Source organism: Dipodomys ordii, unplaced genomic scaffold (genome assembly GCF_000151885.1).
Source record: "Dipodomys ordii isolate 6190 unplaced genomic scaffold, Dord_2.0 Scaffold8, whole genome shotgun sequence".
In the NCBI taxonomy this organism is placed as follows: Eukaryota; Metazoa; Chordata; class Mammalia; order Rodentia; family Heteromyidae; genus Dipodomys; species Dipodomys ordii.
Genome location: NW_012267224.1, coordinates 10831060 through 10848348, shown reverse-complemented (window position 1 = coordinate 10848348; position 17289 = coordinate 10831060). Strand labels below are relative to the sequence as shown.

The following is a 17289-nucleotide window of genomic DNA, read 5'->3' as shown; positions in this document are numbered from 1 at the left end:
AAAAAAAAAAAAAAAAAAAAGATCTGTCGTGGTATCCTGCAGTCCACTCACAAAAAAATGTGTAATCTTCTCACTAGGAGAAGATTCTGATGTTATAAATATGTTCTCTTAATATTATCTCCAACATCTCCACAAAATGCCGGTCTAGTAAGCTAGTAAGTGGGCCAGAATGGGCCATGAGTTGGTGGTATTGGGGAGTACCACCAAAAAAAAGGAAAGGGAAAAAGAAAGGGGAAAAAGAAAGGGAAGAAAGAAAGGGAAGAAAGAAAGAGAAACAGAGAGAGAGAAAAAGAAGAAAGAAAGAAAGGAAAGAAAGAAAAAGAGAAAGAGAGAGAGAAAGGGGGAAGGAGGGAAGGTGAGGAAGAAAGAGAAAGAGAAAAAGAGGGGAAAGGGAAGGAAAGGAATAATTTATGAACATTCAGGGAAAGGGGAAAGGGGAAAAGGGAAGGGAGGAGAGGGGAAGGAAAGGAAAAGGAAAAGGGTAGAGAAAAGGGAAAGGGAAGGGAAAAGGAAAAGGAAGGGAAAGGAAAGGAGAGAAAAGAAGAGGAAGGAAGGAAGGTAGGTAGATAGGTTAGAACATTATGTTTCTCTGTTATAGCATGTACCAGATTACAATATGATATTCAGATCATTTATCTTTTTGATTAGACTAAATTCAAGAAAAGGACCAGGTCTTATTTGTTTTTGTTTCCTATTACCTTGACATTAATTATTACCAATAAAATTATATCACCAAACTATGTTCTACATTTCAAGCTAATTTCCTCTCAAAATAACTAAGGAAATACATAAAATTATTTTCAACTGAAAAGTCTATGATTCCCAGGAAGGACTTTAAAAGCTTCATTATGCAAAAGGAAATGATTCTAAGAAAACACAATTTAAAACAAGTTATTCCTTCTAAACATTTTCAATACTTGAAGGTTTCTAGAACTCCTAAAAAACACTTGTTACACCAAAGGCAAACTAAATTCACTAGCCATCTAAGTTATTTATAAAATTTTAGTCAAAACAGGATAGTGAGTTGAGGGTGTAGTTGAATGCTTGCCTAAACAGTGTCTGGGCCCAATTCCCAGCAACATGTACACACAAACACACATATACACACATACACACATACAGTAGAACAATAACAAAAGGACAACACAGTAAGACATACCAGGTTAAACCATGATTTAGTAACAAGATCTTTGTGAGTGTGAGTGCCAGACCTAGAGCTTAAACTCAGGGTCTGGGTGCTGTTCCTGAGCTTCTTTTGCTCAAGGCTAGCACTCTACCACTTGAGCCACAGCTGCACTTTTGCCTTTCTTTGGGTACCTTAGTGGAGATAGGACTCTCACACACTTTCCGGCCTGGGCTAGCTTTGAACCATGATCCTCAGATCTCACTCTCTTATGTAGTTAGGATTACAGGCATGAGACACCAGCACCTGGTTAACAAGATCCTTTTTAAAAATAAATTACACAAGAAGAGGAAATCTGCTGTACAAACACATTGAAAGTGGTCGTTCTGTACAATATTTAATTTTATTTAACTTTATTTAATTTTATTATTTCAGCAATACTGGGATTTGATCCCAGGGTCTCATGCTTGCTAGGTAAGTACTCTATCACTTGAGCCATGTCTCTAGCCCATAGTGCAGTGGTTGGTTCTTAAAATATGATCTATGGATCTCTGATGGTTTCTAAGACCATTCCTGAGCAAAGGTATTGTATAACAACAATAATTACTTCTTTTTTGCATTGTTTATTGTGCAAACTTTTATACCAAATTGTATGCAAATTAGCAATTTGCAGCCTATCACTAATATGCAAATCAAGGAACTGATACTCTACTTAGAAGTCTATGGTGCTTATTTGCTACCACTGTATAGTCACAGTGAGGAATTTCACTTGAGTGTTCTTGAAGAATTAGGAAATAGTTATTAATGTTATTAAATATGAATATGCATCTTTATAATATTCTGTAAGTCCACACAAGTCACTTCTGCATACTGAAGTAAGATGGCTATTTAGAAGAAAAGTACTTATGAGTTTGAGTTACAAAATTTTTAAAAACTGAAAACATTTAAATGAATCTTAGTTCTTATTTGTGAGTATATTTTTATATGTTGTTATTCCTACAATTCATGTTATTCAAAAATACTTGATGCCGGATGCTGGTGCCTCACACTTGTAATCCTAGACATGTAATCCTAGACATTCTGTCTATTCATCCATGCAAAGACATCAGGATTGTTTCTACCTCTTAGCTACTGTGAATAATATTGTTATGGACCATCTTTGAGTTAGTATTTCCATTTGTTAGGGACATATTCAGAATTCAGGAACCATATTGTAATTACAAGCTTAATTTTTAAAGGAGTGAGCATAGTAACAAACAACTATTTTTAATGGTTTCCATTTTAATTTCCAATGTTCTAGTATGGGTGCACATAATCCACATAAACAAAAGGACCCTAGAGATCTCAATAATTTTTAAAAAGAATAGGGAGCATGGGATTAAGATGATTCAGGAAGTAGAGGTATGGCCCAAGTGGCAGAGCACCAGCCTTGAGCAAAGAACTAAGCGACAGCACTCAGTCTGAATTCAAAGCCTAGTACTGACACATACACAAAATAATAAGATTCTGAATGAGTGCTCACATGGAGTGAGTGAAATAGGTTTGTTAGGAAGCCACAACAGTAGAGAACATCTTAGACAGGACACTGTTCAGAGAATGGTCAGGTAGTAAGAAGAGACTTAATGCCAAAGAAGAACGGCAGGGGCTGTGGGAGAGAAGCTGTTGTGGCCTGGAGAAGAGAGGCATCAGGAAAGAAACAGTGATGAACATTGGAAGTTTCTCACAAAAGAGATTCAACTTATGTTCTGTGACCCTGGGTTAGGGAGAGAGGTAGAAGCAGATTTAAAGGGAGTGAATTTTAGTTCATAATTAGGAAGCCACTGCTTCAACAAAGTATCTCAAAGGTGGAATTAAATAAGGTAGGTACATCAAGGATGGAAATGGCCAGGGTAGGTACATAATTTTTGAGCTGGAAAGTTAGAATTTTCAAGTTAGTGTTTCCCAACCAGAAAACAAAGAAGAGCTTAGAGAGAAGAATTAGGCTTTAAAGAGTTAGCTCATTAAAAACACCAACAACTTTGTGGTCTTTTTTAACCCTGATGTTCTCTGGGTCTTTAGGCACAGGATGTCTGATAGACCAGGGTTTGCATGGAGACATAGAGAAGTTAGGGATCTAAGGAAGCGAGGAACCCTTTCTGTAGCCTTTTTTGGGTCCTGTTTACCCTTCAGTGGAGCAGGTGGCCTCAGCCGCTGTCTGAGCTGCTCGCCTCTCTAGAGTCCCCTAGTTTCACCAAGGTTAGAAACTTAAGATGACTCATGGCAAGGCTTTAAAGATGAAGATGGTTTAGTAGGGGTAAAGACTCAGACTTTGTGTGTGTTGGTAGGAAGCAGGTCATATGTTTTAAGGGTACAGAAAGGGGGTAGAGAATGTCAGTGTCACCATAAATAAATGGATGAGATTTGTATTCAGGACCAAAAACTGAGTTTCCATTACACTGTCTTGCTGGAGGGAGATATTTTATCTCTTCTACTGCAATGTTTTGTTTAAAAGAAAGCTTAGCTTACCTGTAAGTAGTTGTACAAAAGAGCTTGCCCTTCAACCATGAATTGTTGAATTCAGTGTATTCAATCAATGAATACAGTGAATCTTGATCAATGTCAATCCTTTCATCACTTTCCCCCAACCTTCCCAACCTCACCCCTACTACCTCAATTTTCCTAATTTTGTAGGACAGGCATTGCATCTTATGACTGCATCATTTCCCCTTTCTTCATTCATCTGCCTCCTCCCACTGATCCCCCTTCCCTTTGAGTACCTTTCCTGATGGTTATTTTGTTGGACTCTAGGATAGTCTTTCTAAGGAATTACATCATTTGAGTTCTCTCCTGAATCTACTGTATTTGGGTTAATACCCTTATCTTCACTTGGATACCAACCCAAAATGTGTATTTATAAATTAATTCTAGTTTACACGTATGAGAGAAAACACATTCTTTGTCCTTCTAGGCCTGACTTGCTTGACATTTTTTTCCAGGTCTTTCCATTTCTTTGCTAATGACTCAATATCATTCTAATGAATGAGTATAATTCCACTGTGTATATATGCCACATTTTCTTGGTCCATCTGTCCATTTTCTTGATCCATTTGTCCACTGAAGGGCATCTGAGCTGATTCTATACCTTGACGATGGTGAATAGTGCTGCAATGAGCATGGTTGTGCAGGTGGCCTTACTGTATCCTAGTTTGTAATCTTTTGGATAAATGCCTAAGAGTAGAATTGTTGGATCACAGGGTAGTTCTATACTTAATTTTTGTTTTGTTTTGAGGAGCCTCCATACTGCTTTCCAGAGTGGCTGAACAAGTTTACATTCCCACCAATAGTGTACTGGGTTTCCTATTTTTTGTTCACATCCTCCTCAACATCTCATTGTTTTTTTGTTTTTGTGGGTCATGGGGCTTGAACTCAGGGCCTGGGTGCGGTACCAGAGCTTTTCTGCTCAAGGCTAGTGCCCTACCCATTTATGAGCCACAGCTTCACTTCCTGTTTTCTGCTGGTTAACTGGAGATAAGAGTCTCATGATCTTTCCTGCCAGAGCAGTTTTCGAACCACAATCCTCTGATCTTAGCCTCCTAAGTAGCTAGGATTATAGGCGTGAGCCACTAGTGCTTGACCATGTTCGAATTTTTAATGATGGCCATTCTAACTAGGGTGAGGTGGAATCTCAGTGTTGTTTTGATTTACATTTCTTGACGTAAATGGCCAGAGATACTGAACATTTTTTAGTATGTCTGCTGGCTATTTTTACTCCTTCTGAGAAGTTTCTCTTTAGCTCATTTGCCCATTGATAGACTGAGTTGATTTTTGTGGGCTTAGTTTCTTAAGCTTTCTGTATATTCTGGATATTAGGACTCTGCTGTATAGTTGGCAAAGATCTCTCATTCTGTAAGCTATCTTTTTAGCTCCTTACCTATGTCCTTTTGCCATATGAAAACCTTTTAATTTGATACAATTCCATTTATCAATTCTTTCTTTGATTTGCTGTGTTTCTACTCAGAAAATTCCTGCCTGTGCCAAGGAGTTCTAATGTTTCTCTAATAGTTTCATAGTTTGGGGTCTTACATTGAGGTCTTTGATCCATTTTAAATTAATACTGGTATAAGGTGATACATAAGGATTCAGTTTCTGTTTGTGGATATTCATTTTTTCCAGCATCATTTGTTGAAGAGACTGTCTTCCAGGCTATGTTTTTTGCTCCTTTATCAAACATTAAATGGCTATAGGTCTGTGGGTTTATTTCTGGGTCTTTTATTCTGTTCCATTGGTCCTCAGGCCTATTTTTGTGCCAATACCAAGCTGTTTTCATTCCTATAGCTCTGTAGTTGAGTTTGGTATTTGGAATCGTTATACCTCCACCACTTCTTTTTCTGCCCAGTAATGCTTTTGTGATTTGGGGCCTTTTGTGGTTCCATATGAATTTTTGGATTGTTTCCTCTATCTCAGTGAAGAATGATGTTGAGAGTTTTGTAGATATTGTATTGAATTTGCTTTGGACAATTTATTTCCATTTTGACAATATTAACTTTAATACAGATTTAAAAAAACAAATAAACAAAAAAACCACCTCGACCCCATATCCTTTTCCCTGGCAAACTTTTACAAATATTTGTCTATTGCCATCTGGCACAACTTTTATTTTATAACTTTAATTTATATTAGATGGCAGAGCCTAAAAATTACTCTGAAAGAGTTCTAGTTGAGCTTCACAATAATCTAGTTTGGATATTATTTTCTATATTGAATAAAGAAAAAACTGAGATGCAAAATTGTTAAGTGGTTTGGCTAAGCTAATAAGATTGAGAGATAGTTCCAGATCTTTGATGGCAAATCCTGCTCTTATTTAGTTGCAAATAGTTTTTAAACTGTGCTCTATTATATCTACGGATTCTAAAAAGTTCTATTCATTTAAAATTACTTAATTTGAAATTATATTAAGAAACAATATTCTCAAATGAATTAAATATCAAATTTTGATTCATAATCCCGACTGCACTCCCAAATTAACTTGTTTCTAGATGAGTCCCCAGAGAAAAAGCTACTGTTTCTCTCTCTCTCTCTGTAAATATATATACATATATATATATATATATATATATATACACACACACACACACACACATATACTTATGTGTGTATACAGATATGTTTGAATTCAATCAAATTCAATGTGCCATTGATGGGGATCTAATTCTTTATTAGTCTTTTTGCTTATGGCACAGGGCACACACAAATGAAGCCACTTCTACAGCAGTGTGCCACAATAGTGTTTGCCAGGCAAATACAGGTACATGGCACTGCTGTGGTCTGTGCCAGAAATGTCTGATGAGAACATCAACAATATACCTTGTGGTAATACTAGGCTAAGCAGTAGTATAGCAGCTATATCAGAAGCTCTAGGTCTGATTCTTAGATTTGTGATAAATAATTTTGGAGTTTATATTCAAAATAAAAATTTCCAAACTGGGCACTGGTGTCTCACACCTTTAATCACAGCTACTCACAAGGCTGAGATGAGCATTACTGTTCAAAGCCAGGTTGGGCACACCCATGTGAGACATTCAAAAAGGTGGAAGTGGAGATCTGGCTCAAGTGGTAAAGCACCAGCCTTGAGGGAAAAAACTAACCAAGAGCTCAAAGTCCTGAGCCAAGCCATTGTACTGGCTTGACTTTATTTAAAATAAATAATGATGAAAAAAATAGAAAATCTCAACCATGTTTCTATTTTCTGAATCAGATTAATTTGAGAATTTGTGGGAATTGCCAGGACAGTTTAAGCTCCTCAAACACCTCAACCACCCTTTCTCTCCATAGAATCAAGGCAGATTCATTCAGGAATTAGAGCCCTCTAATTCCATCCAGCCATATAATCTTACCTGTCTCCTAGAAAAACTCTGTCCTAGGCACCTCCTGCTTCACCTTCTCACCACTCCTCCATTAGGAACGCACTCCTTCTTCCCACCTGGGGGGGCTAAACACTTCTTGAATCTCCAGTTATTTTCTTGCAATATATTTATACCCTATTCATTTGATTTTTTTTCAATCATGAATTGAACATATCCTATGCCACTGACAGGGTATGAAAAGAAAAATGACAGCGTGGGAAGAGGTAACATTGTAAAAAAAAATGTACTCTTAACTAAATTATGTAATTGTAACCTTTTAGTACATCACCTTTATAATAATAATTTTTTAACTTACAAGAAAATAAAAACAAGACATCATTCACACTGAACATCTCTTCCAGCTCATGATCTATTTCTTAAACCATGCCTCCGCTTCTAGCTTTTTGCTTGTTAATTGGAGATAGAGATTCTCACAGACTTTCCTACCTTAATAGATAGGATTACAGGCACAAGCCAATGATTTCCAGCCCCACGGTATATTTAAGGGTATAAACAAAAGCTAAGAGAGAAGTGCTATTCCAACAGGATACTGTCATTTCCCACATCAGTGACCAAACATCCTTACCATTAGCTAAATTGCTTTGGACTTTGGTCTAATTTCTCTCAAAAGCCTATTACCACCACAAATGAGATGTTCAATTAAAACATGTTGAATTAGGTATCTCTATTTCTTCCTAATAGTTCTGATTCTTTCTAAAACCATAGACCAGACTTCATTCTGAAACTCTAGTAGTCCCAGTAGACAGGAATAACTTTTAGTCTCAAACTGGAAGTTTTGGCGCTATGAAGCTACCCATGCCTTACACTCAATCTGTGTTGTATAATTCCAACCCTGCTCTGGATTATCATATCTGAAGATGGATTCCTCACTGGCTTTTGCTCGCTGACACCCACTTTTCTGACAGCATCCACCATGCTCATCCACTGTGCCCACCTTTACTGCTTAGCCTCATGCTGCCATAGACCTTATGCCTGAAGCCGTGGTAGCTCACATTTAGTAACCATTTTCTCCCTCATTTCAACTTGATCTTACTAACTCGAGAGTGCTATAACACCTGTGCTAAAATAAAGCATGAGATGCTCTCCACAAGGGAAACCTGCAGTTTAAAATTAACTTTATCTCTCAATCACATCTATCTTGTGTACACAAGAACCTCCTTACTATGAAATGTTGTACATCATCATTCACTGCCTTACATTCCAGGGTTAAAGAACAAAACAATAGCTAATATAGAAATGAATAAGAATAACACCATTTCCTGCTCCAAGCTAAACAGTCCCTGAATTCAGAAGTTATGTATCAACTGCAGTCATTCAATGCGGATCTTCCCCCAGTATATGCCAAACCATACATCCTACAGAGATAATTTTTAAAAGATAAAAGATGAGGGGGTCACAGTGTTCAAAGGGAAATGTACTCATTACCTGACTCATGTAACTGTAACCCCTCTGTACATCACCTTTACAATATTTTTTAAAAGATATGAAACTAATTATCACACAAGGCTTTCAATACCATTAAATATTCTATATCTTTAAGATATAGTTGCATGAGTTTCTTAGGAAGAGACTTTAACATTGAGATGCTTTGGGGTTCCACAACAGCCTGTTATGTATTGCTCCTCCTCTCAGCAAATCTGAGTAATAAAACAATCTGAGTTAACCAGACCTATTAAGCCCTTCATGGAATGTAAATAACATCTGGAGTTTTATCCAATATCCACTTTAAATACAAATAATGCATGTCAAAACAAAATAACTATGCCAATAAGGTACTATACATCAAATCTGGAATTAGACTATCACCCTCACTGTCTGAAGATCAGTAAACTTACAAATTAAGTTTAAGATGTGAGATGACTTCCTTACAAAATAACTCAGAAATATTCAGAAAAAAATAGGCACTTTACTGTAAGAGAATATAATAAAATGCAGTTGATAGAGAATAAAGACTGAATACTGTCAGACTATTCACAGATATGAAAACAGAACAGGGAAACCCGTTGGGAATACTATTTCTTAGAGGGAAGGGTACAGGGAGTGTGAAAAAGGAGTCAAATTGATTGGAATACAGCATTAACACGCATGGAGATGTAACAATGAAATCCTACCCCTATTTAACTGATATAAGAGAATTTTTTAAAGATTAAAAGACAGTAGTCAACTACATATATACATATATATATGCTAAAGAACTGAGTCAGAGAAAAAAATCTGAATGAAGTGGTTTGATTTTTCTAATTAAGTTGTTTTGCCAACTGAGTATACCCAAACAAAAAATTAAAACAGTACAGAAGACGTACCACCAGAAAAGATCTTCCTGACTAAATCTTACAGGACAAACAGTTATTTAGAAGTATCATCAAAACTGGTTATAAAATCACCTTTTATTTAATAGGGTCAAGGGGTAGATGAATATAGAGACAATAGAGGAGAATGCAGTCAAAATTCAATAGACAGCCTACAAACAGGAAACGTGAGGGAAGGGAGGGGTCAGGAGGGATGGGTAAGAATGTTGAAGGGGTGATATTGATCAAGATGTACTGTACTCATAAACTGCTTTGTCAAATGGCAACTCCTATGTACAACTACTTAAAGATAATAAAAAATATTTTTAAAAAAGAATTGGCTTCTACTACATGTTTGTCCTAAGGTAAACTGATACAGTTCTTCAAGTTGAAGATTTTGTTTTATGTACTTGAGGTCTTATTGTTACCCAAGATGGCCTTGAACTCCTAGACTTGAGTGATTCCCTCAGCTCAACCTCCTGAGCAGTTGGGACTATTGGCTCACACCATCATTCCTACTTTCATTATTTATTAAAAGATCTGCAACTGCAAGCCACAATATTACTTATCTTTTATATTGTGTACGGATCAGCCAAATATACATTCTTTAGTTTCTCATGTAATCACCTTAGTATACTCTGCTTTATCATTCTGTCTACTCCCTTGCCCAACTTTCTATTACTTCAAGGTGTATATACAGATCCATAATCCTTTACTGGAAATTCCAAAACCTGAAAAAGTGTTGAAAAACAAATGTCTCTTTCTAGCCAAATTGATAGCAAAATCTACAGTGATGATATTTTTTTAAAAAATCTGTACCGGTAACAAAACCTGATCTGACCTCAAAGGTCATAAGGCTATTCTTAGTCCTTAGTCATCATTCTTGATGTGAAAATTCACACATTTTGTTACAGAAATAGCAATGGATTAACAAAGTGTTACCAGATCCTGATGGAAGTATCTAGCATATAGAATAGACATGAATTACCTAAAATTCTACTGCAGAAATATAATATTAGGTAGAATACAGAATACACATGAATAACTGTGCTAAAATTTGAAAAAAATTGTGAATTCCTAAATATATCTGGTGTCCTTAGGTGAGGGATTTCAAACCTGTCTTCATTTATGTATATTACTATCATCTCTCCATAAAGGAACAACTTTTATTTCATTTGCTGTTATATCCCCTCGACCTAGAATTGTGTCTGACACATCACACTCTCAATTAATATTTGTTGAACAATCAAATAAATGATCACGTTTAGTAAATATAACTATAGTTCAAAATAAAGAGTAACAAAATATGCTTTCAGCATACTAGAGGAGATAAAATGAGGCTTTATTTTATATAGAGCCCCATATCCCTCATTTGCAATTCTGAAATGCAAAAAGCTTTGAAAACAGATGCAAAATGTTTTGTCAATGGTCCTTATTTTCTGAAATCTGAAGATTTTCAAGTACGAAACAACAGTGAATATCTATTATATTGAATAAATACTTGAAAGAAAAGCAAAAGTCCCACATTAGACTTTGGCTTCCTTAATGGCAAGGTTGTTTTTTTGTTTTGTGTTGTTCTGGTGGGGGGTGGGGGGCTTGAACTCTGGGCTTGGGCACTGTCCCTCAGCTTTTCAGCTCAAGGCTAGTGTTCTACCACTTGAGCCACAGTGCTACTTTCAGCTTTTTCTGTTTATGTGGTGCTGAGGAATCGAACCCAGGCCTCATGCATGTGAGGCAAGCACTCTACCACTGAGCCACCCTCCCAGCCCCGCAAGGCTATTTTTAATCATAGTTGTTGTTTTTTTTTAACCTATTGTGACAAGTATACTTGTCCAATACAAAATGAATATTTCCAAGTCAGATAGAGAAATTAAGAACTGATAACACTTCTGCCTAAAAATAGTTTTTTTTGGTGGGGGGATCCGGTCATGGGGCCTGAACTCTGGGCTTGAGCACTGTCCCTAAGCTCTTCAGCTCAAGGCTAGTGCTCTACCACTTGAGCCACAGCGCCACTTCCGGCTTTTTTCTTTTTGCTTATGTGGTGCTGAGGAATCGAACCCAAGGCCTCGAGCATGCAAGGCAAGCGCTCTACCACTGAGCCACCTTCCCAGCCCCTGCCTAAAAATAGTAAAGCCCCTCCTATCACTACCTTTCTCTCTCTCCCCCTCCCCCTTCTCTCTCTCTCTCTCTCTCTCTCTCTCTCACACACACACACACACACAATTTAAAAGCAGATTGGAGTTGCTCAGAAAATAAGAACTAGAGTAGCAGGGGAAAATCTTGAGACACAAACTAGCTCCATTCTCTTTAGAATTATTATCCTATTATGAACATGTATAAAAACTGATAGGACACAGTATGAAATCTGGTGGAGGGTTACTAAAGGCAAATACAGAAATGAGTACCACTTTGGAATAGACTAATTGTAGGGATAGTTTTCTCTACAAGAAAAATTTTGAATACTGAAGTTCTGTTGGGTAGAAGGCTACAAAACTAAACAGGAAAAAAAAGAGAACACTGTTTGGCAATATAGCAAGAAAAGGAATGGAGTATGAGCCAAAGGGAAAAGAGCCAATCCTTTGCTGGAAGCCCTGGAAAGCCAGGAGAGACCAGAAGACTGACCCCCACCTAGACTCCATACATCCCTAATAGGAGGAAGGGAACCAGCCGCTATCTGACCTATGTAAGGGAGGCTGATAATGGGAAATAGTGTCTGCAGACTCTACAGTATTTTGCATAGAAAAAACAGCATTAAATAGTATGTCCCTCAGATGAAGTCAGATGAACAAAAGCTAAGAGAGAAAAAAAAAAATACAGAGAGATCCATGAGTATTAAGATATTGGTGTTAACTGATGAGGATTTAAAAATCATTATGAATGATTCAGGGCTATCACCAGGAAAAGAAGAGAAAGAACTGACTGAAATATATGACAAAAATTTTTACATGAGAATTGAAATCTATTTTTAAGAATCTGGGAATTTTAGAACTAAAATACACACTTTGTCAATAAGAACTCAGGAGATAGATTTACCAAAGATTGAAACAGAAGAAAATAAGATGAATCAGAAGTTCAGAAGAAATACAGAACAGTGAAATACTCATAAAAACAAGTATTAGAGACATAAGGATTCAGTGAATAGTTCTAATGTATAAACTGGAGTGTCAGGAAGGCAGGAGACAAAGTAAAGGTAGCAGAATAAATATTTCATTATCTATTGATCAAGAATTTTCCAAAGCCGGTGGAAGATATCAGCTCTAAATTTAAGAAGCCCCACAAATTCAAAACAAACTTAATAATAACACAAACAACAATACTGTACCAAAGCATTCTAAACCAGTCAGCTGAAAACCAAAAATGGGAGGAAAAAATGTTAAAAGCAACCAGGTAGGGCAGGGATGGGGGTGGGGATGGGGACAGGGGAAATGGGAGGTGGGGGGGAAGGGGACACGGGGACACACACACACCAATTCAGGAACAGTTGACTTCTCAGTAGAAAATAGAGAATAGAAAATGAAATGACACCCTAACATGCTGGAGGAAGATCACTGTCAACTTAGAAATCTACCTGCTGAGAAAAGTAGCCTTTACATCTATAATCCTACTACTCAGGATGCTGAGATCTGAGGCTTGTGGTTCCAAGGCAGCCCAGAGAAGGAAAGTCCATGAGACTTTTATCTCCAATTAACTATTTAGAAAAAGCTAGAAGTGGCACTGTGGCTCAAGTACTAGAGCGCTAGCCTTGAGCACAGAGAAGCTCGGGTACAGCGTCCAGGCCCTGAGTTCAAGCCCCAGGACCAGCAAAAAGGTACCAGGCAACTAAAAACTGCAAAATCTAGGACCTGGCATGGAACTCATTGGAACACTGAGTATACCTGGATTCAATCCCTAGTGCACACACTACATGCACATACATATACGTATGCATGCGCACGCGCGCACACACACACACACACACACACAAAGAAAAAAAGAAATTTGCCACTAGGCTACCCACACTAACAGAAATATGTGACTGAGTTCTTATGATAGAAAAAAATAACAATTCCCAGGGAAAAACAAGAGAGTATAATGAAAACAGGAAAGACAAAACTGTTGTTTCTAGTAAGTACTGACAAAATGCTAATACTTCAAACTAATAATGGCAGTATCTCATAGGATGTGATATACACATTGATTTAAAATACATGTCAAAAGAATACAAAAAGAGGCAGGAGGGGCAAATGAGCTAAATTCCAGCATTTCAAGAAAATAATAAACACAATACTTTTTAGATTTTAACTTTTCAGGGATAATTGCAACAGCTAATAGTTACCTAAAGAGCAATAAAATAAAGCCAAACATGGTGGAACACACCTATAATCCCATCTACTCCAGAGGCAGAGACAGGAGGATGCCAGTCTGAGACCAATTCAGGCAAAATAGTTACTGAGATCCTATCTCATAACGAGGCAGTCATGGTTAGTCACACCTGTATTCCATTTGGGAGTTGAAGGTAGGAGGACTGAAGTTCAGCCCAAGTCAAACTGCAAGACCCTTTCTGATAAACAAACTAACAGGAAAAGGAATGAGGGTGTGGTTCAAGTGGTAGAGTGTCTGCCTAGCAGGTGGGAAGCCTTGAGTTCAATCCTAGTACCATACAAAAAATGAACTGAAAAAATAACAACAATAAAATTAAGTTAATGGAGATGAAAACATAATAGAATTATTTTAATATTCCCAAAGAACAAAGGAAGAAAACACAATATGAAGCAAATGAAACCAAATAAGAAACAATTATTAAGATGAGAAATATAAACCAAACCAGTAAATTCATTAAATGTAAAAAGACTCAAAAATGCAATCAGGCGACTATCATTGTCAGTCTAGATTTTAAAAACAACTACATGATGCTTTCAAGAGACACACCTTACGTGTAGTCATAGAAAGTGAAAATAAAAGAGAAAGAAAAGCAGTTGCTACAGTAACACCATACACAATGATTTAGGAATTAAGCTCACAGGAACATACTACAATATGTCTGTATGCATGCAATAAAAACAGCCTTAATAATACAATAAAAATAATCTTAACATATACATGTAAAAATTAGGGGGAAAAACAGGGAGAAATAGGCAAATGTAATAGTTATCCCTGAGCTAGTTTTCCTTTCATGTTTTCAGTTGCCCATGGTCAACTATGATCAAAATATACCAAATGGAATTCAAGTTTCAAATTACATGCCATACTGCATTGTACAATGAAGTCTTGTGCCACACCATCCCTCCTGGGACATTAATCATCTCATTGTCTAGCGTATCCACATTTTATATGCTATCTATCCAATAGTGTGTAGTAGCCAACTGAGTTACTAGACTATGTCACAGAAGGCAGGGGTTGTGTTCAAGTAATCCATATTTTACATAGTCACAGCCCCAATGTACAAGAGCAGTCATGTTGACAATTCAGACATGCCACAGATAAAGTATATCCTCTAAGTAAAAAAGTAACAAGGAAAGAAAATCATACGACTAAGTCACTAAGATCCACAGTAAAGAATAAATTTTTCATCTATTAATTTGTTCTATTTTACTATTAGTAATTAGTATTGTTTATAAATTAAACTTACAGTAAATGTTACATACATATGTATGTAAGGGATAATAAATGACTATTTGGCTCAATTCTATCCCTGGTTTAAGTATTCCTTAGGAGGTCCTGAAATATACCCATCATGGATAAGGAGGGACTACTACATACAATCACATTTCTTTCGTCAGCCAATAGAATAGAAAAAATTCTTACTAAGAATATTAAAAAGTTGAATGACATAATTATGATCTTATCCCTGTGATATGTATAGATAATCTGTGGCAATACATACATTCCTCAGAATAATATGCTGGGTTATAATGTAGACCTCAGCAAATCAAGAAAATGAAGCAAATGAGCAAAGCCAGTCTCAGCCTAGATATCAACAAGAAAAACATTTACGCAATGTCTCATCTGCTTATAAATTAATCACACACTTCAAAATAGCCCTAGTGATGAACCTGTTTAGTAGCAAAAATATTAGAAAATATTTTGAACAAAATGGCAAAGAAAATTTAATTCATTAATGTGAAGCTCAATTAAAGCAAAAAGGAGAAAATAGTCTTAAATGTGTATTTTTTAAAATGAGACTTCAAATTTATGACCTAACAGTCCACTTCAATAAACTAGAAAAAGAACAGCAAATTGATCTCAAAGGAAGAAAAGTAATTAATGCTAATAAGATGACTTGAACTTCAAAGAAAATTAGCAAAGACAAAATTGGTTCTTCAATGAGGGGAATAAAATTGATACACATACACCACACAATTACAATGACCGAGATAGGAAAAGTCTTTATAGATGCCAAAAAGAAATAAAATTTTTATTATAAAATTGTAGACCAATGTTGTATAGAATTTTAAGTGAATTGAACAAATTTCTTGGAGAATACAACTTATGAAACAAATAGGATAAGTTCCTCTATTAAATCTAAATGTTACTAAATCCTTGCCAAAATGTACTAAGGAAGAACAACAGAGTGAGAGAGATAAAGAGAGGAACTGACATTAAACAATGGTTTAAGAAAATTAGTGGAGAAAGATAGGTTTTCTCAACATATAGGGTACTGGAAATACTGAGCATTCATATGGAAAAAGAAAAAGGCTTACCTTATACCATATACAATATTTACACCTAAATGTAAAGAGCTAAAAGTATAAAACTTATAAAACAAATATAAAAGAAACTTTTTTGTTAACTTGGGCAAAAACTTTTACATAGGACACAAAACATACAAATAATTTTTAGAAGAAATTGATTTTTTTAAGTATGTCATCAAAATGTAGCATACTTGTTCTTTAAAGGTTAAGAAAATGAAAAGAAGTAGAAGTATGGCTCAAATGGTAGAGTGCCACCCTTGAGTGAAAAAGCCAAGCAAGAATCAAAGTCCCTGAGTTCTAGCCCCAGAAGAAAGAAAAGAAAGAAAGAGGAAAAGAAAAAATAACATAGGAAATAAAAAAGGTCACAGATTGGGAGAAAATGTTCGTAAGATGCATAGCACATGAAAAACTTGCATCATATGTAATAAAAACAAACAACAATAAAAAAAAGACAACACAAATTTTAAATGGGCAAAAGGTTTGAACAGACCGCTTAAGCGTATTTGAAAATGCTCAGTATTTAGTGTCATCAGTTACCAGAGAAATCAGAACTACAATTAGATACCGCTCTGTTGCTACGAAGGGAGTAATTAATAAAAAGTAGTTAACAGAGGAAATGAACAGCAATTTCAAGTAAGGATGCACAACAACTGGGGTTCTCATCATTGTTGACAGGAATGTAAAATGGCAGCGCTATTGGGAAACGTTGGGCAATTTCTTAAGAGAACTGAACATACACTATCACACAGCTCAGCACCCCCACTCCCAGATATTCGTCCAGGACAAAAGAAAACACTTAGCGCGCGCTGGTGGCTCGCGCCTGTAATCCTGCAACTCAGGAGGCTGAGATCTGAGGATGGAGAGTCAAAGCCAGTTTAGGCAAGGAAGTCTGTAGGACTCATCTCCAATTGACGACCAAAACTCGGCAAGTGGAGCGGAAGTGGTAGGAAGTAACTCAGGTGGTGGAGCGTTCTGGCACGTGCGCACACACGCACACACACATATGATTCCATTTACACACACACACACCCATCTCTTCATGCTGCCTGAAGTATCACTTTAGCAGGGCGTCAAGACGTGCTGGACGGGTGGAGAAATCACTGCAGAGAGGACAACGCGCACCACACAGACTCCCACAAGATGAAAGGCCACGCGGCACCCAGGAGCCCGAATCCACCGCAACGCCGGCCAAAGGGACCCCACCCAGGACTCCAAGGACAGGTGAACGACTGGGCCGCAGAAAGGCGTGAGGCGCCCCAGCCTTCTCCCAGAAATCAACCCCCTCCGACCCGCGGGCGGCCCCG

The 17289-nt window shown here is 36.9% G+C and overlaps 1 protein-coding gene across 1 annotated transcript in view; it reads right to left on the bottom strand.

Annotated features, from left to right (window-relative positions):
- Window positions 1–17289, bottom strand: part of Tbc1d19 (TBC1 domain family, member 19) — a 94807-nt gene that overhangs the window by 76281 nt on the left and 1237 nt on the right. The window lies entirely within an intron of this gene.